General features: G+C 40.3%; 1 pseudogene; it reads left to right on the forward strand.

Annotated features, from left to right (window-relative positions):
- The first annotated feature begins 10,174 nt into the window (after positions 1–10,174).
- LOC127675627 (paraneoplastic antigen-like protein 5) lies at positions 10,175–13,000 on the forward strand (annotated as a pseudogene).
- Positions 13,001–13,316: the final 316 nt, after the last annotated feature.

The following is a 13,316-nucleotide window of genomic DNA, read 5'->3' on the forward strand; positions in this document are numbered from 1 at the left end:
AACATAAGGAGGTCAAAGGGATACAAATTGGAAAGGAGGAAGTCAAAATATCATTATTTGCAGACGACATGATCGTCTACCTAAGTGACCCAAAGAACTCCACTAGAGAGCTCCTACAGCTGATAAACAACTTCAGCAAAGTGGCAGGTTACAAAATCAACTCAAGCAAATCAGTGGCCTTCCTATACTCAAAGGATAAGCAGGCTGAGAAAGAAATTAGGGAAATGACCCCCTTCACAATAGCCACAAACAGTATAAAGTATCTTGGGGTGACTCTTACCAAACATGCGAAAGATCTGTATGGCAAGAACTTCAAGACTCTGAAGAAGGAAATGGAAGAAGACCTCAAAAAATGGGAAAACCTCCCATGCTCATGGATCGGTAGAATCAATATAGTTAAAATGGCCATTTTGCCTAAAGCACTATACAGATTCAATGCAATACCCATCAAAATCCCAACTCAATTCTTCACAGAGTTAGAAAGAGCAATTATCAAATTCATCTGGAACAACAAAAAACCCAGGATAGCTAAAACTATTCTCAGCAACAAAAGAAAATCTGGGGGAATCAGTATCCCTGACCTCAAGCAATACTACAGAGCAATAGTGTTAAAAACTGCATGGTATTGGTACAGTGACAGGCAGGAGGATCAATGGAACAGGATTGAAGATCCAGAAATGAACCCACACACCTATGGCCACTTGATCCTCGACAAAGAGGCTGAAAACATCCAATGGAAAAAAGATAGCCTTTTCAACAAATGGTGCTGGTTCAACTGGAGGTCAGCATGCAGAAGAATGCGAATTGATCCATCCTTGTCTCCTTGTACTAAGCTCAAATCCAAATGGATCAAGGACCTCCACATAAAGCCAGACACTCTGAAGCTAATAGAAAAGAAACTGGGGAAGACCCTTGAGGACATCGGTACAGGGAGAAAGTTTCTGAACAGAACACCAATAGCGTATGCTCTAAGAGCAAGAATTGACAAATGGGACCTCATAAGGTTACAGAGTTTCTGTAAGGCAAAGGACACCATCAAGAGGACAGATCGGCAACCAACAAATTGGGAAAAGATCTTCACCAATCCTACATCAGATAGAGGGCTAATATCCAATATATATAAAGAACTCAAGAAGTTAGACTCCAGAAAACCGAACAACCCTATTAAAAAATGGGGTACAGAGTTAAACAAAGAATTCTCACCTGAAGAACTTCGGATGGCGGAGAAGCATCTTAAAAAATGCTCCACTTCATTAGTCATTAGGGAAATGCAAATCAAAACAACCCTAAGATTTCATCTTACACCAGTCAGAATAGCTAAGATTAAAAATTCAGGAGACAGCAGGTGTTGGAGAGGGTGCGGAGAAAGAGGAACACTCCTCCACTGCTGGTGGGGTTGCAAATTGGTACAACCACTCTGGAAAGCAGTCTGGCGGTTCCTCCGAAAACTGGGCACCTCACTTCCAGAAGATCCTGCTATACCACTCCTGGGCATATACCCAGAGGATTCCCCACCATGTAATAAGGATACATGCTCTACTATGTTCATAGCAGCCCTATTTATAATTGCCAGATGCTGGAAAGAACCCAGGTATCCCTCAACAGAAGAGTGGATACAAAAAATGTGGTATATCTACACAATGGAGTACTATTCAGCCATTAGAAACAATGAATTCATGAAATTCTTAGGCAAATGGATGGAGCTAGAGAACATCATACTAAGTGAGGTAACCCAGACTCAAAAGGTGAATCATGGTATGCACTCACTAATAAGTGGGTATTAACCTAGAAAACTGGAATACCCAAAACATAATCCACACATCAAACGAGATACAAGAAGAAAGCAGGAGTGGTCCCTGGTTCTGGAAAGACTCAGTGAAACAGTATTTGGCAAAACCAGAACGGGGAACTGGGAAGGGGTGGGAGGGAGGACAGGGGAAGAGAAGGGGGCTTACGGGACTTTCGGGGAGTGGGGGGGGGCTAGAAAAGGGGAAATCATTTGAAATGTAAATAAATTATATCAAATAAAAAAAAAAGAAAAAAAAAAAAAAAAAAAAAAGAAAGAAATTCAGGAGAATACAAAAGCCAATAAAAAGAAAACGCAAAAATCACTTAAAGAAATACAGGAGAACATTGGTCAACAGGCTGAGGTCATGAAAGAGGAAACACAAAAATCTCTTAAAGAATTACAGGAAAGCACAAACAAGCAAGTGAAGGAGCTAAGCAGAACCATCCAGGATCTAAAATCAGAAGTAGAAACAATTAAGAAAACTCAAAGGGAGACAGCTTTGGAGATAGAAAACCTTGGGAAGAAATCAGGGGACATAGATGCAAATATCAACAACAGAATACAAGAGATAGAAGAAAGAATCTCAGATGCTGAAGCTACCATAGAAACCATGGACTCAACAGTTAAAGAAAATGCAAAATGCAAAAAACTTGTAATCCAAAACATTCAGGAAATCCAGGACACAATGAGAAGACCAAACCTAAGGATTATAGGCATAAATGAGAGTGAAGATTTACAACTTAAAGGTCCAGAAAATATCTTCAATAAAATTATGGAAGAAAACTTCCCTAACCTAAAGAGAGAGATGCCCATGAATATACAAGAAGCCTACAGAACTCCAAACAGACTGGACCAGAACAGAAATACCTCCCATCACATAATAATCAAAATACTAAATGTACTAAAAAAAGAAAGAATATTAAAGGCAGTATGAGAAAAAGGCCAAGTAACATATAAAGGAAGACCTATCAGAATCATAGAAGACTTCTCACCTGAGATTATGAAAGCTAGAAGATCCTGGGCAGATCTCATGCAGACTCTAAGAGAACACAAATGCCAGCCAAAAGTACTATACCCAGCTAAACTCTCAATCACCATAGATGGAAAAACTAAGATATTCCATGACAAAACGAAGTTTACCCAATATCTATCCACAAACCCAGCCCTACAAAGGAAAATAGGAGGAAAACAGCAATACAAGGAGGGAAACTTCACCCTGGAAAAAGCAAGATAGTAACCTTCTTTCATCAAACCCAAAAGAAGTTAACCAATCAAATTTAAAAAATAAAATCAAAAATGACAGGAAGTAATACTCACTATTCCTTAATATCTCTTAACATCAATGGACTTAATGCCCCAATAAAAAAACATAGACTAACCGACTGGATACGTAAACAGGACCCTACATTTTGCTGCATACAGGAAACACACCTCAGGGTCAAAGACAAACACTACCTTAGAGTAAAAGGCTGGAAGACAATTTTACAAGCAAATGGTCTCAGGAAACAAGCTGGAATAGCCATTCTAATATCAGATAAAAGTGACTTTCAACCCAAAGTCATCAAAAGAGACTCTGAAGGACACTTCTTGCTGGTCAAAGGAAAAATATAACAAGAAGAACTCTCAATCCTGAACATCTATGCTCCAAATGCAAGGACACCCTCATTCATAAAAGAAACTTTACTAAAGCTCAAAGCACACATTGCACCTAACACAATAATTGTGGGTGACTTCAACACTGCACTTTCCTCAATGGACCGATCAGGAAAACAGAAACTAAACAGGGACACAATGAAATTAATTGAAGCTTTGGACAAATTAGATTTAACAGATATATATAGAACATTCTATCCTAAAGCAAAAGAATATACCTTTTTCTCAGCACCTCATGGTACCTTCTCCAAAATCGACCATATAATTGGTCACAAGACAGACCTCAACAAATATAAGAAGATCGAACTAATCCCATGCCTCCTATCAGATCACTATGGAGTAAAAGTGGTCTTCAATAGCAACAAAAACAACAGAAAACCCACATACACGTGGAAACTGAACAATATTCTACTCAATGATACCTTGGTCAAGGAAGAAATAAAGAAAGAAATTAAAGACTTTTTAGAACTTAATGAAAATGAAGACACAACATACCCAAATCTATGGGACACAATGAAAGCAGTGCTAAGAGGAAAACTCATAGCCCTGAGTGCCTCCAAAAAGAAAAAGGAGAGAGCATACACTAACAGCTTAATGACACAATTGAAAGCCCTGGAACAAAAAGAAGCTATTTCCAGGAGGAGTAGAAGGCAGGAAATCATCAAACTCAGGGCCGAAATCAATCAAGTAGAAACAAAGAGAACCATACAAAGAATCAACAAAACCAGGAGCTGGTTCTTTGAGAAAATCAACAAGATAGATAAACCCTTAGCCAAACTAACCAAAGGGCACAGAGACAGTATCCAGATTAACAAACTTAGAAATGAAAAGGGAGATATAACAACAGAAACTGAGGAAATTCAAAAAATTATTAGATCCTACTACAAAAGCCTATACTCAACACAACTAGAGAATCTGGAGGAATGGACAGTTTCCTTGACAGATATCTGACACCAAAACTAAATCAGGATCAAATAGTTCATCTAAACAGTCCCATAACACCCGAAGAAATAAAAGGGGTCATAGAAAGTCTCCCAACCAAAAAAAGCACAGGACCAGATGGCTTTGGTGCAGAATTCTATCAGACCTTCATAGAAGACCTAACACCAATACTCTTCAAACTATTCCACAAAATATAAACAGAAGGAACTCTACCCAACTCGTTCTATGAAGCCACAATTACGCTGATACCAAAACCACACAAAGATCCAACAAAGAAAGAGAACTTCAGGCCAATTTCTCTTATGAATATTGATGCAAAATACTTAAAATTATTGCCAACCAAATCCAAGAACACATCAAAATGATCATCCACCCTGATCAAGAAGGCTTCATTCCAGGGATGCAGGGATGGTTCAATATAAGGAAATCCATCAATGCTATCCACTACATAAACAACTCAAAGAAAAAAAACCATATGATCATCTCATTAGATGCAGAAAAAGCATTTGACAAAATTCAGCATCCTTTCATGCTAAAAGTCTTGGAAAGAACAGGAATTCAAGGCCCATACCTAAACAGTTAAAGCAATATACAGCAAACTGGTAGCCAACATCAAACTAAACGGAGAGAAACTTGAAGCAATCCCACTAAAATCAGGGACTAGACAAGGCTGTCCTCTCTCTCTCCAGATCTTTTCAATATAGTACTTGAAGTTCTAGTTAGAGCAATTAGACAACATAAGGAGGTCAAGGGGATACAAATTGGAAAGGAAGAAGTCAAATTATCACTATTTGCAGATGACATGATAGTCTACTTACGTGACCCGAAAACCTCCACCAGAGAACTCCTACAGCTGATAAACAACTTCAGCAAAGTGGCTGGTTATAAAATCAACTCAAGCAAATCAGTTGCCTTCAGATACTCAAAGGATAAGCAGGCTGAAAAAGAAGTTAAGGAAATGACACCCTTCACAATAGCCACAATCTATATAAAGTATCTTGGTGTGACTCTAACCAAACAAGTGAAAGATCTATATGACAAGAACTTCAGGTCTCTGAAGAAGGAAATCGTAGAAGACCTCAGAAAATGGAAAAATCTGCCATGCTGGTGGATCGGCAGGATTAATATAGTTAAAATGGCCATCTTGCCAAAAGCGATCTACAGATTCAACGCAATCCCCATCAAAATCCCAACTCAGTTCTTCACAGAGTTAGAAAAAGCAATTCTCAAATTCATCTGGAATAACAAAAAATCCAGGATAGCTAAAACTATTCTCAACAACAAAAGAAATTCTGGGGGAATCACTATCCCTGACTTCAAGCAATACTACAGAGCAATAGTGTTAAAAACTGCATGGTATTGGCACAGTGACAGTGGACCAATGGAATAGAATTGAAGATCCAGAAATGAATCCACACACCGATGGTCACTTGATCTTCGACAAAGGAGCCGAAATCATCCAGTGGAAAAAAGATAGCCTTTTCAACAAATGGTGCTGGATCAATTGGAGGTCAGCATGCAGAAGAATGCAAATTGATCCATTCTTATCTCCATGTACTAAACTTCACTCCAAGTGGATCAAGGACCTCCATGTAAAACCAGACACACTGAAACTAATAGAAAAGAAACTGGGGAAGACCCTTGAGGACATGGGCACAGGGGGAAAGTTCCTGAACAGAACACCAATAGCTTATGCTCTAAGATCAAGAATTGACAAATGGGACCTCATAAAATTACAAAGTTTCTGTAAGGCAAAGGACACTGTTAAAAGGACAAAACAGCAACCATCGAATTGGGAAAGGATATTCACCAACCCTACATCTGATAGAGGGCTAATATCCAATATATACAAAGAACTCAAGAAGTTAGACCCCAGGGAACCAAATAACCCTATTAAAAATGGGGTACAGATCTAAACAAAGAATTTTCACCTGAAGAAATTCGGATGGCCGAGAGGCACCTTAAGAAGTGCTCAACATCATTAGTCATTAAGGAAATGCAAATCAAAACAACCCTGAGATTTCACCTTACACCAGTCAGAATGACTAACGTCAAAAACTTAGGAGACAGCAGGTGTTGGCGAGGATGTGGAGAAAGAGGAACACTCCTCCACTGCTGGTGGGACTGTAAGATGGTACAACCACTTTGGAAATCAGTCTGGCGGGTCTTCAGAAAACTGGACATGACACTTCCGGAGGACCCTGCTATACCTCTCCTGGGCATATACCCAAAGGATTCCCCGGCATGCAATAAAGACACATGCTCCATTATGTTCATGGCAGCCTTATTTATAATAGCCAGAAGCTGGAAAGAACCCAGATGTCCCTCAAAGGGGGAATGGATAGAAAAAATGTGGTATATTTACACAATGGAATACTACTCAGCAATTAGAAACAATGAATTCACAAAATTTTTAGGCAAATGGTTTGATCTGGAAAATATCATCCTAAGTGAGGTAACCCAATCACAAAAGAATACACATGGAATGCAATCTCTGATAAGTAGATATTAATTAGCCCAGAAGCCCTGAATACCCAAGGCACAAATTACATAACAAATGACTCCCATGAAGAAATATGGAGAGGCTCCTGATCCTGGAAAGGATTGACCTAGCATTGGAGGGGAATATAAGGACAGAGAAAAAGGAGGGAGGTGATCAGAGAATGGATGGAGAGAAGGTTTATGGGACACATGGGGTTGGGGGATCCGGGAAAGGGAAAATCATTTGGAATGTAAACAAAGAATATAGAAAATAAAAATATTTTAAAAAATAGAAATGATTCCAACCACTGAATGAGTTTTAATGAGTCATTAATTCATTAAAATACAAGTTTCTCAAATATTCCAAGCTATCTTTATCTTGAAAGCAAAAAAAAAAAAAAAACAGAGAAAAGGTAAGCATGAAAGCATCATTATGGGAGGATATGGAACAACTGAATGCAAAGGGCATTTGACTCATGAAACTGAATAGGAAGCTCATTTTTCTGGTTTCAACTCTGCTGGAGTTGTTAATGTTTAGATGGTGGACAAGTGATTGAAATCACGTTTAATGCAGAAAGGGTAAAATCCAGTTGGAAACTCCATAGAATAGCTATTCTAAGTCTACAGAAATAGATTATAGACTTTGGGCCCGGTTAATTTCACTGTTGTATTTTTGTTTTGTTTTGTTTTTTCAAGATAGGGTTTCTCTGTGTAGCCCTGGCTGTCCTGGAACTCACTCTGTAGACCAGGCTGGCCTCGAACTCAGAAATCCATCTGCCTCTGCCTCCAAGAGTGCTGGGATTACAGGCATGCACCACCACCACCCAGCTGCTGTTGTATTTTTATTTGCAAGGGGTTTTTTTTTTCCATTTTTTTGAACATATGCTACGGACAGAAGTGTTTTCTCTAATTTATTTCTCAATACATTATTGTTATAGAAATGTTGCTGATTTTAAGTGTTGATTTTATATTCTGCTACTTTGAATACCTAAGAAACTTTGGAACTAATAGTTTTGCAAGGTTGATAAGCTTTATTAGAGACAAGTGTTTCTCATAGAATTTTGAGGTTTTTGAATATAGAGCCATGTCATTTGGAAAGAAGGATTCCCATCATTTGTTCAAAAAAACAGTCCAAGTACATCAACAATTTTATCATGAAGCACAAAACTCAGAAAGTATTAGAAGAACAAGAAAAGGAACACATTCCAAGACACAGTCAGAAGAAAGGGCGTTCTAAACAGGACTGAGATTGCTGCAAGCCCTACTCAAATAGCCCTGGTTCAATTGAGTTGTTCCCCTATAAAACAAAAAGGCCTAAATGTGGGAGAGAAACTTATAATGAGGGGGGACAGGGGATGAGAGACCAGACAGTGTGAAGCAATGTCAGTCGACATGCAAGATATGCATGTAGGAAGTTAGTAAAGAAAACTTTTTTTTATTCGATATATTTTTTGTTTACATTTCAACTGATTTCCCCTTTTCTAGACCCCCCACTTCCCAAAAGTCCCATCAGCCCCCTTCCTTCCCCCGTTCTCCCACCCAACTCTTCCCACTTCCCTGTTCTGGTTTTGCCCTATACTGCTTCACTGAGTCTTTCCAGAACAAGGGGCCACTCTTCCTTTCTTCTTGTACCTCATTTGATGTGTGGATTATGTTTTTGGTATTCCAGTTTTCTAGGTTAATATCCACTTATTAGTGAGTGCATACCATGATTCATCTTTTGAGTCTGGGTTACCTCACTTAGTATTATGTTCTCCAGCTCCATCCATTTGCCTAAGAATTTCATGAATTCATTGTTTCTAATGGCTGAATAGTACTCCATTGTGTAGATATACCACATTTTTTTGCATTCACTCTTCTGTTGAGGGATACCTGGGATCTTTCCAGCTTCTGGCAATTATAAATAGGGCTGTTATGAACATAGTGGAACATGTATCCTTATTACATGCTGGGGAATCTTCTGGGTATATGCCCAGGAGTAGTATAGCAGGATCTTCTGGAAGTGAGGTGCCCAGTTTTTGGAGGAACCGCCAGACTGATTTCCAGAGTGGTTGTACCAATTTGCAACCCCACCAGCAGTGGAGGAGTGTTCCTCTTTTTCCACATCCTCGCCAACATCTGCTGTCTCCTGAATTTTTAATCTTAGCCATTCTGACTGGTGTAAGGTGAAATCTCATCTGGAATAACAAAAAACCCAGGATAGCTAAAACTATTCTCAACAATAAAAGAAATTCTGGGGGTATCAGTATCCCTGACCTCAAGCAATACTACAGAGCAATAGTGTTAAAAACTGCATGGTATTGGTACAGTGACAGGCAAGCAGATCAATGGAACAGGATTGAAGATCCAGAAATGAACCCACACACCTATGGCCACTTGATCCTTGACAAAGGGGTGGAAAACATCCAATGGAAAAAAGATAGCCTTTTCAACAAATGGTGCTGGTTCAACTGGAGGTCAGCATGCAGAAGAATGCGAATTGATCCATCCTTGTCTCCTTGTACTAAGCTCAACTCCAAATGGATCAAGGACCTCCACATAAAGCCAGACACTCTGAAGCTAATAGAAAAGAAACTGGAGAAGACCCTTGAGGACATCGGTACAGGGGGAAAGTTCCTGAACAGAACACCAATAGCTTATGCTCTAAGATCAAGAATTGACAAATGGGACCTCATAAAATTACAAAGTTTCTGTAAGGCAAAGGACACCATCAAAAGGGCAAATCGGCAACCTACAAATTGGGAAAAGATCTTCACCAACCCTACATCAGATAGAGGGCTAATATCCAATGGGAAGGGGTGGGTGGGAGGACAGGGGGAGAGAAGGGGGCTTGCGGGACTTTCGGGGAGTGGGGGGGGGCTAGAAAAGGGGAAATCATTTGAAATGTAAATAAAAAATATATCAAATAAAAAAATAAAGAAAGAAAGAAAGAACTCAAGAAGCTAGACTCCAGAAAACCAAATAACCCTATTAAAAAATGGAGTACAGAGTTAAACAAAGAATTTTCACCTGAAGAACTTCGGATGGCGGAGAAGCATCTTAAAAAATGCTCAACTTCATTAGTCATTAGGGAAATGCAAATTAAAGAAAACTTTTAATGGAACTTTTTAAAAGAAAAAAATAACAGAATTTTATTATATTTTGGGCTCAAAGTTTATAAAAAAAAGTGTGAAATGTAAATGTACCTCAGCTTGATCTTAACTCAAGGCACAGTTCTTTCAAGGAAAATAAAAATAGTGGCATAATTATTAATTTAAAATAAAATCCCAAATGAGGCTATCGTCAGTAAGACTAGTGAGTGGGAGAACTATGGGGCCAAAGACAGTTTCTATTCCCCAAGGACCAGTAAGGAAAGGGACATTGACACAGGAGTGTAAGATAATGAAAAGACAAAAGCTTGTGCTTGGAAACCTAGATCAGATAAAGACAAATGTACACATTAAAGGAAGAAAGAACAAGAAAAGAATAGTTGGCTAACACATTAAGGAGTTAAAACAACAGAATAAGGTCAGGAAAGTGTGTGTTCTGATTATCCACAAGTAGGCTGTGTATGTGATTAGTAATGGTGTTCTATCCATCAATCAGCACAATTTGCTCAGAATGAAGCTGACTTCTCCAGAAAGTACATGAGTGCCCTCCTTCATAAATACTCACAGCTGATTACTTCAAAAGTAATTATGGCACTGCATCTTTGACCAGCATGTGAAAAGGCTCCACTCAGTGTTCCAGATTGATATCCCTGCCCTCCCACCTGCTGAGCCAAAGGCCACTTAAGTGGCTCTTAGTCATAAAAACTACCCCACAATAGCCATACAGAAGGAACTACAACTGTTACTTTATTTTTCATTTAGACCCTTGGTGGTGGTCATTCTCTGGAGAATGATTAATAGTAGCTGTGAGAAGAAAAGATATGTGTGAAGCAGTGTCAAAGACACAGTGAGTTGATAAACAAATCTCAGGGCACTCATGTTTCTGGTCTAGTCTGGTTGTTTTTCACTTTCCAGAAGAGACTTTCTTTGAGCTTCCAAAGCAGTTCAGAAACTACAGGTGTCCAGATTCCTTTACATATGTAGATCACATTTTATGTCTCGCCCTCTCTTAAACGGCATTGCAAATATGATTCAATCTAGAAAGCTGATGTCTTCGGAAATAAATAAGCTGTGAGATAATAGTGATGGCTGTCGTGTTCCCAGGCTTCTGGAAGACCTCAGATACTGAGTCATGAATAGAGTTAGCACTTGACATCGATACAACACTTAACAGTAGGTTGCTGAAACAGGAGGTTGTGAAAACCAGGACATCACTGCCTTTCTATACAGCTTTGGTTAGAATATTTGAGTCCTAGTGTTAGGTCTGCCCATAAAGGGAGGGAACGATGGCCGTGCTCTATTAGATGACTGGTGTAAGGGGATGGATCTGGACCCCAAGAAGGCTGTGCTCATTGTGGGCATCCCCGTGCAGTGCACTGAGACTGAGATAAAGGATGCTCTGAAAGAAGGCTCACCTCCCTTGTGTGCACACAAGGTGATAGGCAGGATGTTCAGGAGGGAAGATGAAGCTAAGGCAGTCTTAATAGAACTGACTGAAGTTGTTGATTAAACGATGATGCCTATTATACTATCATATACCAGCAGAGGGTGGGGTCTGGGAAGTCGTTGTCAAACCCCGGAACCCAGTTTATCAGTAAGTTGATCTACTTTCTGAGAGATGAAGGGTGGAGAATGGTAGATGTGGCCAAAGCCCTGGGGTTTAGCACTGTCCCTACAGAGAGAATGGAGCTAAGGAATTTAGACAAACCAAAAGGCTTAAAGTCTCTGTGCAGTAATAAATAGCACGTTACCAAAAACTGAAAGTGTTTTCTGGCAGTCCCTTTCCAGGCCCAGGAGAAGAAAGCTTTGAAACCTGGTTGGAGGAGGTCACTAAGCTGATACAGTTATGGCAGGTGTCTGAGAGGGAGAAGAAGCAACGCCTTCTAGAGAGCCTGCGTGGCTCTGCCCTGTCAATCATGCAGGCACTGTGGGCTGGCAATGACTCCCTAACTGTAGAGCAGTGCTTGAAAGCCCTAAAGCACATCTTTGGGAGTAACGAGGACTATACGGTCTTACAGTTCAGGTTCCTTCAGTCTTCTCAGAAACCTGCAGAGAAGATAGCGGATTACTTGCTACATTTAGAGCCCCTGCTACAAAAGGCAGTGGAGCAGAGCCCATTGTCAACACACAGTGCAGATTCAATTCGTCTCAAGCATATCTTATCTCGGGTCTCCATGACCACTGGCCTTCAAGGAAAGCTATCCCTCTTAGATCAGCAAGGGTGCCCACCTACTTTTCTGGAATTAATGCAATTCACTCGAGATGAGGAAGAGTGGGAAACCACTGTGGTAGTGAAGGAGCAGATTCATGAAGAAAAGGAAAATAGGACATGTAAGGCAGCAGATTAAGTTGTCACCCAGGCAGAGTATTTTAGGGAGATCAGCACCCAGACTACAGGAGAAGAGATCACATCAGTGAAACGGAGGTGACTGCTGTGGAGACACAGTGCTGGAGAAGAGGAACATATGAGAGAATCAGGTTTCTGGGCTGAAAATGAATCCTATAAGCAGAAACCCTGTGTTACAGCACAGGAATTGGGAAACGAGAAAGGGGTTTAGGCTGTGAGCCACCCCAACCCCAAGGAAATATTGGCTCAGGACATTCAGGAATCGCTTCCTTTGACAGGCAACAGAAATACTTTGACAAAATCATGGGGCAGCCCAGACAAAGGACAGGAAACATGAGTGTTACAGAAGGGCAGCAAGGCTGGGGTAAGGCACCCAACTTCTTACTAGCTAGAAACGATTCCAATAAGCAAGAACAAGGTCCACGCAGCTCAGTGACTACCAATTGCCAGGTCCATGGGGAGTGCCAGAGACAGAAATGGGGAGCTAAGGTGATAACCAGACTACAAGGTAATCCAGACTTCAGTTGGGATACTAGTGGGTCACAATATGGTGAGGCTGGGTGCTCTGAGATAAGAATGCCCACCAGCACTGAAGCAGCAGAGGGTCTGGAGGAGCCTGCCACAGGGCTGTCTTGGGCAGAGGACACAAGTGCCTAGAAGCAAGTGCAGCTAAGCAGGGAGGCAGTACCCAGTACCTAAGCAGGGAGATGTACCATACACACATACATGGAAGAAAGGAAGGAAGGAAGAAAGGAAGGAAGGAAGAAAGGAAGGAAGGAAGAAAGGAAGGAAGGAAGGAAGGAAGGAAGGAAGGAAGGAAGGAAGGAAGGAAGGAAGGAACAAAGGAACAAAGGAAGGAAGGAGTGAGAAAGGAAGGAAGTAGGGAGGATGAAAGGAAGCAGAGAGGGAAGAAAGTAATAGAAGAAAGGAAGCAAAGAAGGGAAGAAGGTAAAAGGGAAGAAAGGAAAGAAGGTTGGAAGGAAGACACGGTAGTATAGTAAAGTTAAAAATATCT

The sequence above is a fragment of the Apodemus sylvaticus genome, chromosome 1, assembly GCF_947179515.1.
Source record: "Apodemus sylvaticus chromosome 1, mApoSyl1.1, whole genome shotgun sequence".
Taxonomy (NCBI): domain Eukaryota; kingdom Metazoa; phylum Chordata; class Mammalia; order Rodentia; family Muridae; genus Apodemus; species Apodemus sylvaticus.